At 41.1% G+C, this 20,552-nt stretch overlaps 1 long non-coding RNA gene across 12 annotated transcripts in view; it reads left to right on the top strand.

Moving 5' to 3' along the window:
* The window catches only part of LOC129630236 (uncharacterized), a 137,809-nt gene that overhangs the window by 11,596 nt on the left and 105,661 nt on the right, over positions 1-20,552 (top strand). For all 12 annotated transcript variants that reach the window (XR_008703621.1, XR_008703609.1, XR_008703608.1 and 9 more), the window contains exon 3: positions 8,278-8,385. This is a non-coding gene — a long non-coding RNA (uncharacterized LOC129630236). The remainder of the gene's footprint in view (positions 1-8,277; positions 8,386-20,552) is intronic.

Below are 20,552 nucleotides of genomic sequence, written 5' to 3'. Positions count from 1 at the left end.
GGCCAAACTGGTATAGTGTCCATGTCACAGAACTATAGAATTTAGGGGTCATTTACTCAGATCCTGCAGGCTTTTTAACTGATGTTTAGAAGAAAGGAGTTTGTCCATGGCACTGTGTCTGATGATTGTACCTGAAATAGAATCCAAAACGGGTATCCCCAAGTCTGCCCAAAGAATGCTACTTTTGGAGATTCATCCATCAGGGACCCCTCCAGGAGATCTGCAGATGCTGTACTCTTCTCCAAAGGTCTTTGGCCAACAACTCTTCCTGAAGCTTTTTTTGGTTAATATTGGTTAATGAAGATCTATTGGTTAATATTGGTTAATGAAGATCTATTTCACTTCTAGAAATAGAAGTGCTAGCAACAGAATAAAGATCAGGAAGAGGGCTAGGAAATGTGGGGATGCTGGTGATGGTGGTGGGGGTGTGTGTGCCTGAGAGCCAAGGCGATGGTGGCACAAGTTGTTATGGACTGAATATTTGTCTCACCCTCAAATTCATAGGTTGATGTCCTGACGCCTTATGTGAGGGTATTTGGAGGTGAGACCTTGGGGAAGTTATGAGATTTATATGAGGTCATGAGGGCGGATCTCCAAGATGGGATTTAGTGTCTTTACAGGAAGATAAAGATGCCAGACCTCTCTCTCATCCATAGGAAGACATGGATGTCACAGAAGGCAGATGTCTACCATCTTTCAAATCTATCAACACCTTAATCTTGGACTTCCCAGCTTTCAAGACTGTGAGACATAAATGTTTGTTGTTTAAGGCAGGCAGTCTGTAGCTTTTCGTTATAACAGCCTGAGCAGACTAAGACACACGTTGATGCTCTGAGAGTTTGGAGAGTCCCTTTCTGCTGCTGGAGCAGAAAATAAATACAAGCTTCCAGTGAACCAGATATTCCAGAGAGTATTTACTAACCTATTCAGAGGTTGCTTTTTTTAAGGATGTATTTGAACTGGGACATGATATAAAGTAGGGCGTTTTTTCCCCTGAGTATGGAGAGGCAGAGAAAATTACCCTGAGAGAGAGAAGAAAGAAGCAACCTCCCAGAGCAGAGCAAAGGCTAGCAGTGACCCCCTCAGTGTTGGAGGGTAAGAATGTCTGTTTCTGCTCGCTTCCCATCTGAGCCTCATTCCTCTTGTTCCTCCTACTTGCCTGAAACTAATTTAAATGTTTTTGTTTCTTGCAATCAGATAGTCCCTGGCTAATACCTGGAGTTATAAATTGCAGTTTTTTGCTTTCCTTCTCCCACAACAAACCCAAACACCTAATCCAAGAAAGTAAAGAAAAGCAAAATCACCAATGATTAATGCAGTCGCGATTAAGCATTTATATGAAATTTTGGTTTCATTAATTGTTTGCAAACTGATCTTCCAGTCTGTCATTTACAATGATATTTCTATATCAAAACGCACTGTACATTCTTAACACCCAAATTAATAATTTTTAAACTTATTTCAAAGTTAATGTCCATGGGTATGTCATAGCTTGGTCTATTTGCAGGTTAACATTAAATGTAAAGTGGGCTTCCCTGGTGGCTCAAACAGTAAAGAATCTGCCTGCAATGTGGGAGACCGATGTTCCATCCCTGGGTGAGGAAGATCCCCTGGAGAAAGAAATGGCTACCCACTCCAGTATTTTTGCCTGGAGAAATCCATGGGCAGAGGAGCCTAACGGGTTACAGTCTATGGGGTCGCAAAGAGTTGGACATGACTGAGTGACTAACACACACACATTGTGTAAAGAACATGGACAGTTTTGCTCCCTGGTGGCTCTGTCTGTTGTAGCTATGGAGCACTGGCCAATCAGTTAAGTTCTTTGGATGTCAGTTTCTTTCATCATTCCTAAAATGGAGACAAGTATTTTCACCATAGAATTGTTATGAGAAGTAAATGACAGTCTACATAAATTAAAATTGTTCAACTCATAATGGCTCTCAACAAATGGTTATTCTTTACTTCTTCTCTCTTTTTTTCTTACCGTGGCAAGATCAGTTCCATCCACTGATGTAAATGTTAGTCCTCTACTTACGTAGGAACTTCAAACACATCAATTACTTGGCTTATTTTTGCTAAGCTCCAAATAGATGTCAGTTGACTTTTGCATTATTACTCACAACCCTTTGTCAAAGTATATTGCCTTATATTATTTGAAATTAATTATTTCATTATTCCCCAACCTCAGAAAGAGAAGAAGGATTTTTCCAAAAAGGCAGTTGACTAAATGTGTATCTTAACTCAAAGAGTTGCCTGCAAGTAGTCTCTGTATTTTATGGAATGATGACCATAGCGTGAAGGGAAGAGTAAGTTCTTTAGGAGAACAATAGAATGGCATCTTCTTAGATTCATTCATTTTTATAATCAGCTAGAGGGATCCTGACTTGATTTCAGTGTGATTTAGTATATAATTGGATTAAACTCTGCACTCCGTTAAAAACCAATCAGGTGACTTGCCCTGCAGGAATTTTGCTTTTATGAAGAAGTCATCATTTCAGAGCCCCTCACCTTTTTTTTTCTTGTGGATGAGTTATTTAGCCTACAGCTTCCCTGGGTTTTCCTTATTGGTGCCTTCATATATAAATTTGAATATGAACATGAGTAAATTATAGATTCCCTGTTGGCTATGGCTTTGTTCTTTGGAGTGGAGGTGAATTTCTCAAAGTTCTTTTCATCATCTATCCTGTGGATTCTATCACTGGAGAAGTTGAGAATTATTATGCAGAGTATGAGTCTGGGTTTAAGAAGAGATTGGAATATGTTTTAACAGGAGATGTAACGTAATCATCATGCAGATTATTGAGAGAAACAGCTCCATGACTCAAATGGGACAACAGAGTACCCGTGATTAATTCTGAGTATAAAGCCCATATCCTATTTCTTCTGTACTTACTGTAAGCCTGTACACGTTTGGGCTTGATAAGTGTGCTTTCTAATAACATTGCTAACATTGCTAATAACTTTAACACTAGGCATCCATTTTAGGAAATGAACTCTCATAGTTTGGCACCAGTAATAATAACAACAATAGAAATAAGACTGAAAAAAAACAAGAATGAGGAGGATTACTATCTCCCGAGCACTTGCTTAATGCCTGGCATTGTGCCCAGCATGTGACATGCTCATTGGTACTTAACACTCAGAGCCACCTTTTAAAACAGGTTCTATTGTTATTTCCTCTTTACCACTGCTGAAATCAGATGAAGTTACTTGCCCAGGAACACAAAACTAGTATACAGTATAGTGATGTTCAAACCCAGGCAGTCTATTCTGCTGGGTAATTCCACCAATACTTGACATCTAATTCCACAGAGAAGTATTAGCTGAGCAAAATCAGACTGAACTTATCAGTGATGTGGGAACTATTTAGCAAATAGGAAATTTAGAGCAGTGGGAAATCTCTCCATGAGTGACAGATGTTGTTGAACACAAAACTTCTTAACAGACTGCTTGCTTCATTGGTCAAATTCAATTTTAGAAAGGTGCTGATTCTCTGACACAGTTGCTTTGCATTATGGCCAGATGCTGATTCAATACTTGAGAGTGTTGCCTTTCGATTCAGTCTAATGGGAAATTAACAAGTGACTTCTGGGGAAAGCAAAAAAAAAAAAAGAAAAAAAAAAAAAAGAAAAAGAAAGAAATGGCTAGGGTGGGTTACAGATAATAATCTTGTTCATCAAGGAGTTGCCAGTCCCCCACCCCCACCCCATCCTCCCCTGAAGGCATCTCAGTGATGGCCAGTTGCTTTGTCTTGGTTGACACAAAACTCTGTTGTTTGTCCAGCTGTTGCCAAGTGACGCTTAGATATTTGCATAGCCAGGAAGTGCTGGAAACTTGGGCTCCAACATTGCCCTGTCTTATTTGTATAGTAATTAGGAGTTAAAAATTATTTTTAGCTTTCTGGCAGGAATTATTTATTGCAGCTTCTATTTTAACTTTGTAAATAAAGTTCTATTTCCTGGTTGCTTGGAGTGAGAAATTTATGACTTATAGCATCTCCTGGAAGATGAAGTGGATTTCTGTGTGGAGTTTATGAAACAAATTCCAGGACTGAGTAGCAGGGAATGCTCCATGGAAAAGCCTTGGGACATACTTGGGAAGAATTACTCACTATTACCTGTAAAAGTATAGCACTTTTCTTGTTTTCATTTTTTCCAATGTGTGAAGACTGGTAATTTCTATGGAATCAGAAAAATCTCTCCTTTCCTTTGACAGCTTAGTAGAATAAAGACTATATGTTGCTTTGGCTCTCAGTCTTTCTTGGTTACATATCAGCTCTAGTTCTTCAGCGTACTGCGTGTATTTCATCTTTGAATCAAGTTAGAATTCACTCGGAAGATATTACAATGTGCCTATGTATTACTTCTCTTGCTGTCTTTGTTATTTATATAATACTGTTTTTAAATGTTACTGTTTATTTTTCTTTTTCATATGATCTCATTAGGTTTGATTTGGAAAGGACGTGATTAAGATCAAACCATTTGATATGTCTTGTATATGCTTGTTCTATAATGAGCAGTGTGAGAGGGATTCCAGAGTATAGTAGCAAAAAAGTCACCAATGAGAGTCTTACATAGAAGGAGGAAGAAAGAAAAAGGAAAGGGCATCCTAAAATCTGTATCATCACTTAGAAATGTACTCTGTTTCTCTCCCAAGTTTAGGATTAGAAATATTGATTTCTTGTCTATAGAATCAGCACCAGAAATATCAGTGAATTAGCCACTATTGCCTCTACCTTGGGAACTTTCAAAATTGAATGTTTCATATTCTGTTCCTCTGGTAGGTTAAAAAAATGCTGATCTTACTTGACATATTGCATAAGTTAACAGTTTCTGAAAAGTGCTATTGACTTATCAGAAACAATCATTCAAAGAAATCGACTGTAAGAAATTTGGTGCCATGTGATTTCAATGTGTCTCTAAACTGTGGGACTTGAGCTTGTAGTTTTCTCCTGGATTAAGAAGACATGTGACATTGCTACCGGGAATCTTCTCTACAGCACAAGAAACTCAGCTTAATGCTCTGTGATGAACTAGATGGATGGGATGGGGGGTGGGGTGGGAGGGAGGCCCAAGAGAAAAGGGATATATATATATATATGTATATATAGCTGAGTCACTTCATTGTACAGCAGAAACTAACCCAACCTTGTAAAGCAACTATCTTCCAATAAAAAAAGGAAGATGTGTGAACTTGAACTGGAAACAGAACAGAACCACTGATGGTTTTGTTTTCTTCTACCCCATTCTCTTGGCCTCTAAGTGCACTTGTTTATAATGTGGTTGAATAAAGGAGATGAATAGTTTTTAGCTTGTGGCCCTCTCAGTTTTAAGTCTACCCCTAGGCTTTTCTCATCTCTGGGAGGTCACAGAGGTAGGTCCTCTGCCAGTAGTGACTTGGTGTATGTGGGGGGGAAGGGTGTACCATCAAATCTCATTCCACTCAGGTGAATGTAAGCATTGCTGAGTGCCTTCCTGGCTCTTGGCTGGAGGCTCCTGGCACCTCTCGTAGGTCTGTTTACAACATGGCAGCTTGTTTCCGCAGAAGAAGTGATGAAGGGAAGAGGGAAAGAGAGAGGGCGGGGGAGGGAGAGAGGGAAGGAGAGGAAGAGAGGCAGTGGAGAGAGGGAAGGAGGGAGGCAGGGATTAAAGGAAAAGCAGGAGAGTACCCAAGAAGCCACAGTCTCATATATCCTAATCTCAAGAAGACTGTGTCATCACTTCTGCCATTTTCTGCTGGCCATACAGACCAAATCTAATACAGTGTGGAATGAGACTTCACAGGGGTGTGACTGCTAGGAGGCAGGGATCATTGGTGGCCATTTAAAGACTAGGTATCATCAGATGCTGTTTATGATTTGGGTACCTTTCCAGTAAAACTTTACTGTTTTGTGTTGGTAAAGGATAGAGGAAGTATTCTGGGTGTTGTGTGGTGTTCATACTGAGTGTTGTCTTTACTTGTCATTTAAAATGATGGAACTATGTTTTATTCTTTCATTCTTATCACTTTGAACATATGATTAATTTTTTAAAAACTGATAGTTGACAGCAACACATCTCAGAATGTAGCTTTATAACTGGTTGCTGCCACATGCATAATATTAATGACATAAAGTATCCATATAATGCATGTATACCTAAAAGTAGCTTTATATTCTCAGAAACTTTTGGTCAGTTTTAATATGTGAGATTAAACTTGCCTCTTCTTCACTCTTTCTGGGCTATTAGGTCTTGTGTCTCTTAAATTGTAGCCAGTTTGCTGTAATTCTTAATACCTTGCCTGTACTGAAGATACCTTACTTTAACCCATGGGCTGGACTTAAACAGCTTGAGACCTCAATGTCCAAATTATGCCTTGTACAGCAGAAAGATGTGTGTTAATAGGTCCTGACACCACACTGTATTCCATCAGCTACTTTTATGAATTAACATTCTTTGGAGTATGGGTTATAGATGAACTATGAAAGAAATAGGTTGAGATCTAATAAAACATGTCAGGACAGTAAACAAACCCTAGTGTTTGTGCAGAAGAATACTCCAGGGTTTTTAGAAATGGAAGAGAGAATGTGTTCTAGTGATTAAGTCAATCATAATGAGCTTGGTTTTCATGTCCTTATTTTATCCTGGAAGGTGGGAGGAGCTTGGCATCCTGGTAGAGCATAGACAGGGATTTGAGGCAATAGGGAGGGGCTGCTGGATTTGAGACCTCATTTTGGGTTGGCCAAAATGTTTGTTCAGGTTTTTCTATCACATTTTACAGAAAATCCCAAACAAACTTTCTGGCCAACCCAATACTTAGGGTTCAGTGACAATAGAAGTTTTAACCAAATATATGTTATGGATTATCACAGTTTCTTCAACACAGTACTCTGTCCAGCCCTTGGAGCATTGGTAGGAAAAAACATGGTATGCAATTTATAACCCTGGGAGAACTGGGCTCTCCTTTAAAAATGCTTTGTTTTTCCTATGAAGAGGTTGTTTGTAATTGAAAGTCTTTTTTCAGAATCCAGTGAAGAACTGGTCAGACATGGTTAGTCAGAGCTACACCAGAATCTTTAGCAATGTTGATCGTATAGCTCTTTCAGCTTCTGAAATCTCAGGTTCCAAAAATGTTGCTATACTAACCCTCTGCCTACTGTCTGTGATGCTCTTTGGTGACTTCCTGGAAACCACCCTGAATGATTGGCAGGGATAAATCCAAGCCTTTAGAGCTCCTTTGGAAAAAAGATTATTCTACACAGCTGTAATATAAAGTAGATATGAAACGAAATATTTATGTAGAATGCAAAAAAGAAATAAACTTAGACATTTCAAAAGGCTGTCAGATACCACAAACATCAACAACTTCAGAAGAGAAACCAGAAAAGCTTCTGGCTTCATACATTACAGAACTTGCTTCTCTTTTGCTGCCCACAAACTTCTGGTGCTGGGGTGTGTGTGCTCAGTCGTGTCCTACTCTTTGTGACCCCGCGGACTGTAACCCGCCAGGCTTCTCTGTCCATGGGATTCTCCAGGCAAGACTACTGGAGTGTGTTGCCATTTCCTTCTCCATTTGGTGCTGGTACTGTAGAACTAATTCATATCACAGTACTACTTCAGACTTTGGGCCTTTAGGACCCAACTGGATGAATTGGACCTGTGGGTGAGATGTCCATTATTAGAAGTCATTGTTACCCTGGATGATTAGTGATAATCACACACAGAAGTTACTGAAAAACTCGTAAGTATATCATACTAAACCCAAGCCAAGGCATCGCCTACTTGACTTCCCATTATCAGACACTCAAAATGTACATGGCCTCCCAACATGAAGGAGGGCAAGACAAAGTGGAAAGAGATGGCAGTCTGTATCCATGGTAATTAAGGTATCTTACAAGTTTTATGAAAACACATGGCCACACGAACACATACTTAGGGCTCCTCTCAGAATCTGTACAAAGTGAGGGGCCCTGAAACTAAAGTGTCCTGAGTACCACTGGAAATTTATCTTCGATGCTCAGACCTCAAACCATTATTCTGAAATGTGTTGACTGGTCCAGACCACCTGATCATATTTTCCTTGACTTTAGGTCTTAACCCTTTATCACCTGGATTGGCAACCTTAGAGATGTGAATATTTCAGCTGTCTTCATACCCTAGCCAGCTGATCCAGATTTAATATACCCGTATCTGTCATATTCAGCATTTAGGCCCTGTGTTTTGGAAGACAAAATAGTGGTATTGATAGAACATCACCAGGATTGGCTATAACATTGTTTTCTTTGTGCTTCTTTTCCAGGGGACACTGAGCCCTGAAAGGGTTTGAAGAATGCTAATTCAGGGCTTGCTTGCTATCATTTTACACCCCTGGAAATGACTTCAGGATATTTTAGTTCTCTGGAGACAGGTTTGAAACAACTGACATCTTTCTAGTGGGGATGGGAACTAAAGCATGATCAGAAATTGAAATCATCAACTCTTTGGACCTTGAGTAACATGAGCATTAATCTTATGAATTTTAAAAAGCAGGCTTGACTCATCTCTGCCTCCCATCATAAACACTTTCCTCCCAACTCCATGTATATTAAGCATGCATCTTGCAATGTAATGGATATCCCAGGTTAGATTTTAGTTTAATCCATCAAACATGTCCCTAAGCATGCAGAATTCTGTGTTATACTCACCCTGGGAAAAATTGGGCAAGATCAGGCAGTCATGACAGGACAAGTAGGGCTCTGGGGACTCTGGTTTTTCAGGCTATCACATTCCTGTCTTGCTTTTCGTTTTCCTAATTTCAGGTAATTATCATCCTCGCTAATCTAACACATAGCACAAAAGCTTAGCTTGTCCCCCAGATCTGCAGTTCAGATTTCCTCTGGGTTTTTATTTCAGTTCCCTCCTCCTTTCTTTCATGAATCAATTCCTCAGTGAACAGAAGTCTCATTTTTCTGGTCCAATGCTGAATTTTCACTCTACATTGGCAAGTTTGTCTTCTCTTTCCTGGTGGGAGACTTGGGCAAAAGGCAGACCTCCTGCTGGCTGGAACACCTGGCTAAACTTGGAAGGTAAACCAGGGAACATGTGACCGATGTAACCAATAGGCTGGGTGATGTTTTTTTTCTTTTCCTCTTCTATTCTTTCAAGCTCTCCTGTGCTGTATAACCCAAAATAAGATCATGCACAACTTATGTATATGTTTAACTCAAATGCATTCCGTGTAAAGATAAAACTGAAATTTCATCTTAAAGAGATCTATTCATCTAGTGCTTTGGAGGCCAGCCAGGAATGAACTCCAAATGTGAGACAGCAACTGAAAGCACATGCTCCATGTGACTTAAACCTATATTTTCAAATGGCCAATAGAGCAAGCATCAAATGCTCTCAAGCTGCGACTCAGCTCATATGGAGAGATAAACAGGGGCCCCAAACTGTGCACTGAATATATAAGTCATCAAAGCAATTTTAAAATCAATTCAGCATTTGACCAGGAGCCAATGTGGTTCCCCTGTGATTACAGTGATATGCTCAGGCCACCACACTGGGTACAGTCCTGACAGCAGTGTTTTGTACATGCTGGAACCTATGCGGGACACCCCCACCCCCACTCGCTCCTCCAAGGAAAAACCATAGTGAAGCATTACAATGGTGTATCTGTGAGATCACCAACACGTGGGCACCAGTCAACTGTGAGGGCATTGATGAAATTCTGGTGACTGGGTGAAAGAGCTCAAGACCCCAGCGTGGATGGTATGGTCCCAGTCACATTCATAACAAGCGAAAGGAGCCACCATCTCTGAATCTACAAATAATTGAGAACAGGCTTCTTCTAAGGATGGGGGATATTTTTGTTTATGGGGAGAGGGTCAGGACAGAGGGAGAATGACAGTGACTAAAACACCATTGCATGCTCTTATATTTTTAATCTTTATAAGAGAAAATAAAACAAATCTTACTCACCAGAGCCCTTTTGACATTGATATTTTCCCTCTTTATATGAATTCCAATTCTGTCTCTTTTTATTACTCTAAGAAATTCTCTTGCTTCTTCAAGGTTTAGAGAAGACCTGGTGTGAAAACAGGATGGAGAAAGATGGGGGCCTGATACACCCGGTTTTGCTTTTATCATTGAACTTGTCTTTGACTCTTTCATTTTTTTTTCCACTGGAGTTTCAGAAATAATCACTTGTTTCTCCTTGGGGAAACCAACAATCGCTTGTTTCTTCTTGGGGAAACCAGAAGAGACCAGTGTCTCACAGCTGTGATTCTGATGCTGTGATACTGTTCCGCTGTAACAGGCTCAAAGCCAGATTTTCTCCTCAGCCATCATTTCTCCACCTTTCAACCTCAGGCTCATCATCTACAACCATTGCTTTTGCACTTGGCCACCATCTGGCACGTCTGGAGCGCTGCCCTCCATTTCTTCTCTAGCATCTCTGTGTGATGCTTTAGTCACTGCAGGCTCCTTGGCTCTGTTCTGGTCCATCATCATGTCCCTGGTCCTCAGGGTACAGGGAGAGGCAGGGGACGGAGGAATGGGCTCCCTACACAAGCAAGCACACAACAGAGACTTTGTTCTTAGGCTCAGCTCCCCCGTTGGACCAAGTGCTGTGTACATTCCTGTGCCTGGGTAAATAATACCTACGATTGCCAAAGCTGCTGGAGCACAGCCAGGTGAAATGTTACTACATGAAGGTCACAGATATGATGTGGCCTGCTCCCTGTGGAACCTTCCCAGGAAAGGCACAGTCATGGAAAACTGCTCTTCTTTCCTCCCAGCGTATGAGGAACGGGCTTAGACAGCATCTCTGGGGAGACAAATATCTTCATGGTCAGATCATGCTGATCTGAACATCCAAATTCTCTTTCATGACTTTGGAGTCCCTCCATGAGCTCCCCACCTTTCTGAACTCACCCCCAGGCTCCATCCCTCTCCCCTTTAAGTCCCAGATACACAGGCTCTCTGCACTTCACTCTTCTCTCTGCCTAGAATATTCTTCTCAGTATCTTGCCATCTTCTTATCACCTAGTTTTAGCTTAATTATTACCTCTTCCTTAGTCCGTTGTTTTCACTTCTTACTCCATTTTTTCCCCCTCAGCAACTATACCTATGTATATTTATATTTTATTTGTTTCCATGTCTTTTTCCTCCCCTGATAGAATAAGCTTCAGGCAGGAAGCTTGTTGTCCTGTTTGTGAGAGATACTCAATAGACAATTGTGAAATGAAAAGTGGATGGATGAACATGGAATGACCCAACAGTAGGTCTTTCTCAAAGTGATCTTCCTGTACAAGTATTCCTTTGCAAAAATTGTGTCCTATATGACATCATAATTTAAGCTTGCCTACCGAAAATTGGGTGTTTTGGCAAATTTGGCAAAAGCTTATTTAGACTGTACTTAGGTACAGGCAGATACCACTGGAGGCAGCATGAAGTGTCTATAGCTGATTTCAAAGACTGTGCCTGTTTATCAGGGTCAGTCTGTTATCAGGGACTTTAAACTTTGTTGAGTAATGCCTCTTTGGGAGCGGTTTATACAAAAAATAAGACAAAATAAAGTAAGAGCTAAACAGAGATCCAGCATTTATCCTTCTTCCTTTCTGTTCACATTCAAGTCCACCATGTACAGTTTCTGCCTAGTAGATGTTGAGTCTGTTGCCCAATCTTTGGACCCATTGCTGTATCTTTGGGCCCATTGCCATATCTAGGTTTTCCTCCATCATCATAATAGGTCTCCCTGTTGTTGTTCAGTCACTCAGTCATGTCTGACTCTTTGTGACCCCGTGAACAACAGCACGCCAGGTCTCCCTGTCCTTCACCATCTCCTGGAGCTTGCTCAAATTTTTGTCCATTGAGTTGATGAAGCCATCCAACCATCTCATCCTCTGTCATCCCCTTCTCCTGCCCTCAATCTTTCCCAGCATCAGAGTCTTTTCCAATAAGTCAGCTCTTTGCATCAGGTTGAGCCAGAGTATTGGAGCTTCAACATCAGTTCTTCCAGTGAATATTCAGGGTTGTTTTCCTTTAGAATTAACGGATTTGATCTCCTTGCTGTTTAAGGGACTCTCAAAAGAGACTTCTCCAGCATCTCTCTGACTCCCTTCCAAACTGGCTGTCAACTATTCTCCAATGTGTTTGCTAAATGGTATTTCTAAGTTCAGAATCTCTGAAAGTCAACTGCCTGCTTAAACCTTGAAATGACTCCCAGACGCTACTGTATATAACCTTCAAGGTCCTATCTGAGCTGACCTCAGCTGATTTCTCAGCTTCATCCCTACCACACTCCGTCCTCAGGCTACAAAGAGACACAAAGTTAAATATTCACTTTTCTAAATGACCCATGATCTCACTTGTCATGTGGCTTTTTCACAGATAACTCCCTCTGCCTGGAGCTCTCACTTACGTCACAACTCAGTTTCAATGTCTTTTCTCTGTGAAGCATTCCTTGATCCCAAAGTCTGTTTGGTTAAACCCCTGGGACAGGGAAAGCTGGCATGCTACAGTTCAGGGGTCGCAAAGAGTCAGATATGACTTAGAAACTAAACAACAACAACTCACACCCCAGATCCCCACACCGTCTCCCTTTAGAGCATCAGGATTCTGTTTGCTCTTTGCTTGTTTGTTTCTCTTGTTAGATCGAACCTCCTGGAGCACAGGAACCCTATCTGGTTAAAAAGAACAAAAAAGAGCAAAAGAAATAGTACATGAATGATTCAGCAGGAAGTACAGCTGATATGCTGTAGGGTTTCTAAGGAGGAGAACACGGAAGGAATCGTGGAGAAATGACATTTACTCTGGACTTTGAAGGATGACCAAAAACTCTGTATAACCAGGGAGGAAATATGAATATTTGAGGCTGAGGAAAAGGGCAAGGGGCCCCGGCATGGCCAGAAGGGTGAAGAGGACAATGCAAATGGCTTAAAGCCAGATCACTGAGAGCTTTGAAGGCTAGACCGCAGAGTTAAAGACATATTCTGAAGTCAGAAGGGTTGTGTCTCTGTAAGTGCGTGATGTGAACTGGTTTATGGATCAGAAAGGGTGAACAGGATGAAAGATGGATTGCAAAGGTGAGAGGATAAAGGTAGTAAAGCCACTGGAGAGCATTTCATAATCCAGGTGAGGGTAATGAGGCCCTGGGTTGAGGCAGGGGTGAGGAGGGGGTGGGTGAGGCCGGGGAAGACGTGAGAACTATCCTGGAAGGAGGCTAGACAGCGTGTCCTGTGGGAGAGGAAGAAGGAGGGTTGATCAGCCAGGAGAGCGGTCAGGCGGTTGAGCGATGGGGCTGCCGGGCCGAGTGTCGCAAACAATAGTCTACTGTACGGAGGGTGCGCTCCACGCCATGCTTTGCAGTTTAAAAGAAAAATTTAAAAAAAGTAACAGATTCTGCGAAGGCCAAAGGAGAGGCCTGGAAACCTTGACTAATAAGTGAAAGGAAAAAAAAAAAGAGTCGTTTAGTTTGGCATCAAAAAAAAAAAAAAAAAGAAAAGAAGTCAAGGGGAGATGTGATGGCTGCTTTTGTGTGTTGGAAGATCGGCTTGTAGAGGTGATATTACGTATGTCCAGAAGACAAACAAAGGCAGAGAGTGACCTGGAGCTCAGAGCACAAGCGTGCTGTGGCTCCATACTGGGGGTACCTCTCTAGACTGTAGAGTTGTAAGCAGCCTTGTCATTGGAAGAGCTTACGTGGACAAACGGCCAAGTACAGAGTAAAAGATCTTGTACCATAGAAGAGGGTTGGGGAGATAAGATAGGAGATTAGATTAAGTTCCCACAACCTCAGAGACTTGGATGTTTCCCTCCATTGATGTCCTAATTCATACCATCTTTTTGTCATTTGGTATTGAAAACAGACTGTGGCCCAGAAATCCAGACAGGGAAGAGGAAATGGATTAGGAGAACTGCTCTGATTCCCTAGGATGGGTGGGCTTGGATGGTGAAGTACCCTCTGGCGTACCCACAAACTTCCACTCTCCTTGTTCCCTTTCTTCCTTTTTGTTTCCATAAACCATGGAATTGTGCTCTGAGCTGATCTGGCCATCTTGCTGCCTATGTACCAGCCATATGGTAGTCAGGAAATACCTCCATTCATTAAATCCTGAATTCTTTGTTGCTTCAGTGTCTTGAGACATGTGTGCTAAGTTGCTTCAGTCATGTCCGACTCTTTGTGATCCATGGACTGTAGCCCACCAGGCTTCTCTGCATGGGATTCTCCAAGCAAGATTACTGGAGTGGGTTGCCATGCCCTCCTCCAGGGAATCTTCCCGACCCAGGGATTGAACCCATGTCTCTTATGTCTCCTGGATCGGCAGGCAGGTTCTTTACAGTGCCAAGCCCGATTTTAGACATAAAACAAGACAAATCTGGTGTCTGGGTCTGTGTCTATAGAGAATTCCTGTTCTTCTGCTGGGCTTGTTTCTCATTTCCATCTTCTCTTTCCCCTCTTGTTTAGTTAGTTAGAGATAACTAACTAGTTATCTCTCTCTCTCATCCTAGGACTTTGTCAGCCATTGGATCTTTTTCAAGGATTTAGAGATAAAAGAATATGCCAAATTCTCAATTAAAATATCAATGATAGTAAAGATTTTATATAATTTATGTCATTGGAGCTGATCTTTTCCTGTCGCTAATTAGAGCCAGGCCTCAAAATAACCCTATGAGGTGAAGAAACTGAAGCTTGGAGAAGTTAGGCAAATTGTTCTAAGTCAAGATGCAGAGCCAAGGTTCCATGTCTGACTTCAGAGCCTCCTTGACCCTAAATCACTCAACTATCCCACCTCTTTTTTTCTGGAATAAACCTTCAGATAACCACCTCACATGTACATGGTCTTCATACTTTCACTGTCTCTTCAGACTGTAAACTCCCTGGAAGCAGGGAGCTTTAATAACCGCATTGTCCAATATACAGTATGAAAAAAATAATATTGTTTATAGGTTGAAATGATGCTATTTTGGATATATTGGGTTACTAAGCTACCAAATTTAATTTCACCTGGTTCTTTTTACTTTTAAAAATGTGCTTATTAGGAGACTTAAAAGTGCATGATGTGGTTTACTTGTTTCTATTGGACAGCACTTCTTGAGGAGGGGTAGTCCAGGAATTTTTGTTGCTGTTGTTCAGTCACTCAGCCATGTCTGACTCTTTGTGACCCCATGGACCACAGCATGTCGGGCTTCCCTGTCCTTCACCATCTCCTGGAGCTTGCTCATATTCCTCCACTGAGTCAATGATGCCATCCAACCATCTCATCCTGTGTCATCCCCTTCTCCTCCTGCCCTCAATCTTTGCCAGCATCAGGGTCTTTTCCAATGAGTCCTTTTCCAGGACTCTTCCCTGAGACCAATTCAAGTGTCATATTAAGGAGCTTGCAAAGGGAGGAAATCAGAATGGAAACCAGAAACTCAATTCCCATAAATTCTGAATGATACTCCATATGACTGAAGCTGCCACTTCACCATGACTGTACATTCTTGGTCCCTTTAGTTCTCTAGACTCTTAAAGGTTTTGTTTAAAAAAAAAATGGCCTCATGCTCACAGGATGGGTCCCCCTGTCCTGTCTCTCTTACCAATTAGCCTGTCCTGAGGCTGAGAACACAGCGGCCCTCCCACCTTTGCTCCTGTTTTCCACATGGTCCCCATTCTGTACTGCCCAGGGTGGTCTGGGGTGTTGATCTATAAAGCCACTAAAGCATCCTTGGAGGTTTAATGAGAGAGGGAAATTCACGCTGACCAGAATTTATATTGGAGTAAGAATTGTTTGGATTGAATTGTTGAAATAATTTGGTGTAGCACTCTGTGTGGAGAGGGGTAATGAACCTGAGACCACCAGCAGGTCCTAAAGTTACTAATTTGCCTTCTGAAGAGCACAGATTTGGTTAATTGTGGGACTTTTTTCAGCTAAGTTGTGAATACAAGTTTGAGGCTGGAAGGTGAATTGCTCAGGACAGTGGAGAGGAGGAAAGCAGCCACGGGCGTTCTTCTTTCCTCTTAATCCATTCAGCAGATGTGCTTTTGTCAATAATTTAATGACTGTGCATGGGCTGAGAAAGCAGAGTATTAGTCTCTGGGGCACCCACATATCTTCACCTGGTACTGGCATGCTCTGACAAAAAGCGTTTTCCTGATAGTTGCTTTTGCTGCCTGACCTGGTTTGGTTAGGACTGCATGTTTCCTGATGAAGAAATGACAGAGCTGTGTGTGTGTGTGTGTGTGTGTGTGTGTACAAGGCATGAGAGACCGTGCCTTGAGAGAACATCTTCAGGAAAGCAAGGCAGGGGCCATGTCTTCAAATAGACTATTGCTTTCTAGGATTTAGTAAATAGAACTATTGCATTAATGAGAAATGCAAACAAATGCATCCTCCTATGAGCCTATGAGGCAGAAGTGACAATGGAAGATGCAGAGGGAAAGCCAAGGATATACTTGCTCAAACTATAATCTATCCAGTCTGTATGTAAAGAAAGGAAGCCTGTGACAGACTTAGAGAACAAACTTCTGGTTACAGGGGCAAGGGTTGATGGGAGAGGGATAGATTGGGAGTTTGGGATTGACCGGTACACACTGCTAGATGTAAAATAGATAACCAGCAAGGACTTACTGTATAGCACAGGGTACTCTGCTCAATATTATGTAACAACCTAAATGGGAAAACAATTTGAAAAAGAATAGATACACGTATGCACGTAACTGGTCACTTTGCTGTACACCTGAAACTAACATAATATTGTTAATCAACTGTGCTCCAATGTAAAATAAAAAGTTAAAGAAGAAAAGGAAAAAAGATTCATCCATCTGGTCTCTCAATTCACTTCTAACTAGCCAAGAACCATAAGCAGGTTCTATTCTTTTCTGTGACCCAAGGACAGCACCTTCTTTCACTCCTTTCTAATAGCCCCTCCCCACCCTTCCTGGGCACTTAAGCTAGCATTCTGCATCCAAGGGATACTGACTGCACAAAGACGAGGGACTGAAAAGGGGCTTCTTGGCAGGGCCTGGCAGTGAGGGTGCTCCTAGTCACCCTGGACCCCTGGGACTGATTCAGAGTTACTCTCTGTCTATAGCTGAGTATGACTTGATCAGGCTCATGGCTGATTGCTGTTTACGGAGCCTAAAATTGCAGGACCTGACACTGCATGTGATCAGGCAGAAGCCGGCTGTCTGAGCCCTGGGACTGGCTCTTTGAGTTGTGCCTGGAGAGCATGTGAGATGCAGCAGCTCTGCACTTCTGGGCCACTTGGCTCCCAAAGCAGATGTGGGTTGATGAGTTTGCTGAGCTGCAGGGAGTTGTTCTGGACTTTCTTAAGAGCTCTGAAGGACACAGAGTCACACTTCTCCAGAGGGTGCCTGGGCATCAGCCCAATATTTTGACGGTGACTTGTCAACTTTGTGACCCTTCTAGGATCTGCCCTGTGGAGATGCCCATTCCTATCATCTCCAGGTGGGAAATCAGAAAAATGCCAAGAGAGATGCCCTCCTTCCAAAAATAGAGTCACAGATTAGCCCATTCTAGTGAGCATGGTAACAGCAGTTGCTGGTGATATTAGTCATATGAGCAAATACTTAAACGGGGCTTGCTGTGTGCCAACTACCATTCTAGGCTTTGCACACACCAAGTTATTAAATACTCAAAATCCAGTACTGTTGTTGTCTCCACTTTATAGATACAGAAACCAAGGCAGAGAGGATACATAATTTAGCTAAGATCACACATTTGATAAGTAGAAAACTCTGAATTCAACATGAGTCTCAGCTCTTAATCACATCCACTAGATTGCCTTTTGCTATGTATTTACTCAATGAAACATTTTTTGTTTGTTCACTCATATTCCAGTGGGTGCGATATGTAGCAGTCAGTACTTAGTCACAAACAAACATATCACAGAGACCCGAAACAGATTCAGCCCTAGGCACTGGTCTCTATATCTCTGCACAGAATCGAGGAATTCTTAGTAACTTAGTGACTTAGGAATGTTCCTTAGACGGAAAGGCTGATACATGTGAGATGCACACGCTCGTCTTGGCTATGCGCATGTGGCCGTAAATGGAATGGACTTCATTTGTGTAGTCAGGTCTCTTTGACCCTGGGTGTGTGGTTGTGGGTCCTGACATAGGGTCTATGTAATTTCATCTTAATGCAAATTCTATGGTTTGGATTTTGAGAAAAGGAAAAAGGACTTAAAACATACCTCAAAATCCCACCATCAGCCTGTGCAGACTTCTAGGGTTTGATAAGACAGAACAGGAGAAGGAAAGAAGCAATGATGCCTCAAAGGGTCACCAAACCAAGAAGCAGTGATTTCTTATCAGGGGACCTAAATCTCCTTTCCAAAAGATAAAAATAAATTCAGGGAATTATTACTTCTTGGGTAGAAAGATTAAGAAAGTTTGCTCCCCCCCCCCAAAAAAGAAAGAAAGTTTTGCCTAACGCAACCATGTCACTGAAATAGTGTAGTTTATTTGTGAGAGTGTGCAATACAGACCTAATTTATTTAGATTTAGCGTGAAGATATGGAGGGTATGTAACTTAAAACAGTGTTAGTAATGGTGGGAATTAGGCCAAAGAGATGGATTGTGCAGACTCATATTCTCTCCCCTGCCACCCATCTCAAGTCCTTAGAATGAACAGATATAACGTTTAAATGTGTTTAAAAAGGGTAGTATTGGTCAGGAATTATGAGGAATCTCTGAAAGTTAGAATTTAGGTGAGATCAGATTGAAAAAGGAATCCACAGCCCCAAACTGTCCAGCTCTTTGCAACCCCATGAACTGTAGCCCTCCAGGCTCCTCTCTGTCCATGGAACTCTCCAGGCAAGAATACTGGAGTGTGTTGCCATTACCTTCTCCAGGAGATCTTCCCAACCCAGGTCTCCCAAATTACAAGCAGATTTTTTACTGTCTGAGCCACCAGGGACACTCCTTATAATTGGTGCAGGGGAAGGTGTGGAAGGACTTGACGGGCCCTGAGGGAGCTGGAGCTAGAGATGGTGGGTGGGGAGAGAAGAGGGGTGTGAACGAATCTTTGAGGTGAGAGGCCTCCTTCCCTCTTCTACATAATAGCTGCTCCTCTGGGAGGTGGGGTGATGCCCAGGGTGGTTGATGACACCACAAAGGACGATGGCCCCTGTGCCAGGACTCTAGGGTGATGATGGCTTGGAGAGAGGCTGTGATTATAGACAGGCTAATGGGAAACAGGTAATAAGATGATGACCTCACAATCCCAAATCATGACACATGAAAGGAGGACCATCATGAAAAACAGGCATCTCATTTAGAAATAAGGAATATCTCAAGGGATGTAATTATATGTATAATTAGTATTTTCAGAGATCTGGGTGAATATACTATTCTGCACCCTATCGGCCTGTCATTCAAATATGAAGGTAAAGTAGGACATTTTAAACAACAAAACACTTCAAAATATGCTACTTGTGAATCCTATTGTGAAATAATAAAGAATATACTTGAGCATTGTTAAAAATAAACTCAAGAAAAATATGGAAGCAGTACTGAGTAAAAAAAGCATAACTTATAATTGAATCTTAATTATTTAAAGTGTGATAAAATTTGGAACTAAAATCTTATATAATTTCAATATGTGGATGCTCAGGGGAAAAGGGAGAGGATAGGAGGTTGTAAGTGTGGATTAGAAGTAGGCTTCAATAGGTAAATGTAAGTTTTACATAAATTTTGAATATACATGGTAGAAATTTGAGTGAAACTACTCAAATAGAAGAGATAGGAAATATCACTTCTAAACAATTAAAGGAAGAACATGGAATAAACATGATGTGTAAAACAAATATAAACAACTTAATGAATCTATCAAATAGTAAAATAAGAAGAACTAATGGACAATAAATATAATACACACAAAAATAATGATTGGAACAAATTCAAAGTATGAGAAATAAATGTAAATAGTTTAAGTAACTCTGTGAAAAACAAAATTACAGGTGAGAAAAATGAATATCCAGCTATGTTCCTTATGAGACACATGAAGTGACCTTAGTTGGTTAAAATATATGGATAAGTAAAGATATTCTAAGCAAATACTAATAAAAACCAATAATGATAACAAAACCTACTGTAATATATTAATATTAGACAAAGTAGAATTCAAGGTCAAGATTAATTAAAGAGAAAAGTAATGTACATAATGTTGAAAAAGGTTCAAACCAACAACAAGTATCCTTTATGAACACCAAAGTCAAATTACCTAAGTCAGAAATCACTGCAGGTAGGAGTGAAATATACGTTGTTTAGAAGCTGATAGACCAAGTAAGCAAAGTTTAAAATAAAACTATAGTGAATTTGAATAATAATGATCAAGCTTGATGTCCTTCAACTATTAGGATCATGAGTTGGTTACTTGGGGCTACACAATTCAGAATATAAGACATATTATTTGTCTCACAATTTATACCATCACAGAGGCCCTGCACCCATCACTCCATTCCTCCATTCTTTGATTTCTCTCTCTCTTCCTTCTGTCTTCTTACCTATTTTACTTTATTTGTCCTAAATGATTCAAACAGTACAAAAGAGAGAAAGGATCGAGAGAAAGGATTGAGAGAAAGGAT

The sequence above is a fragment of the Bubalus kerabau genome, chromosome 1, assembly GCF_029407905.1.
Source record: "Bubalus kerabau isolate K-KA32 ecotype Philippines breed swamp buffalo chromosome 1, PCC_UOA_SB_1v2, whole genome shotgun sequence".
NCBI classification, from domain to species: domain Eukaryota; kingdom Metazoa; phylum Chordata; class Mammalia; order Artiodactyla; family Bovidae; genus Bubalus; species Bubalus kerabau.
Note: the sequence above shows the minus strand (reverse complement) of the source record. Positions and strands in the feature narration are given on the sequence as shown.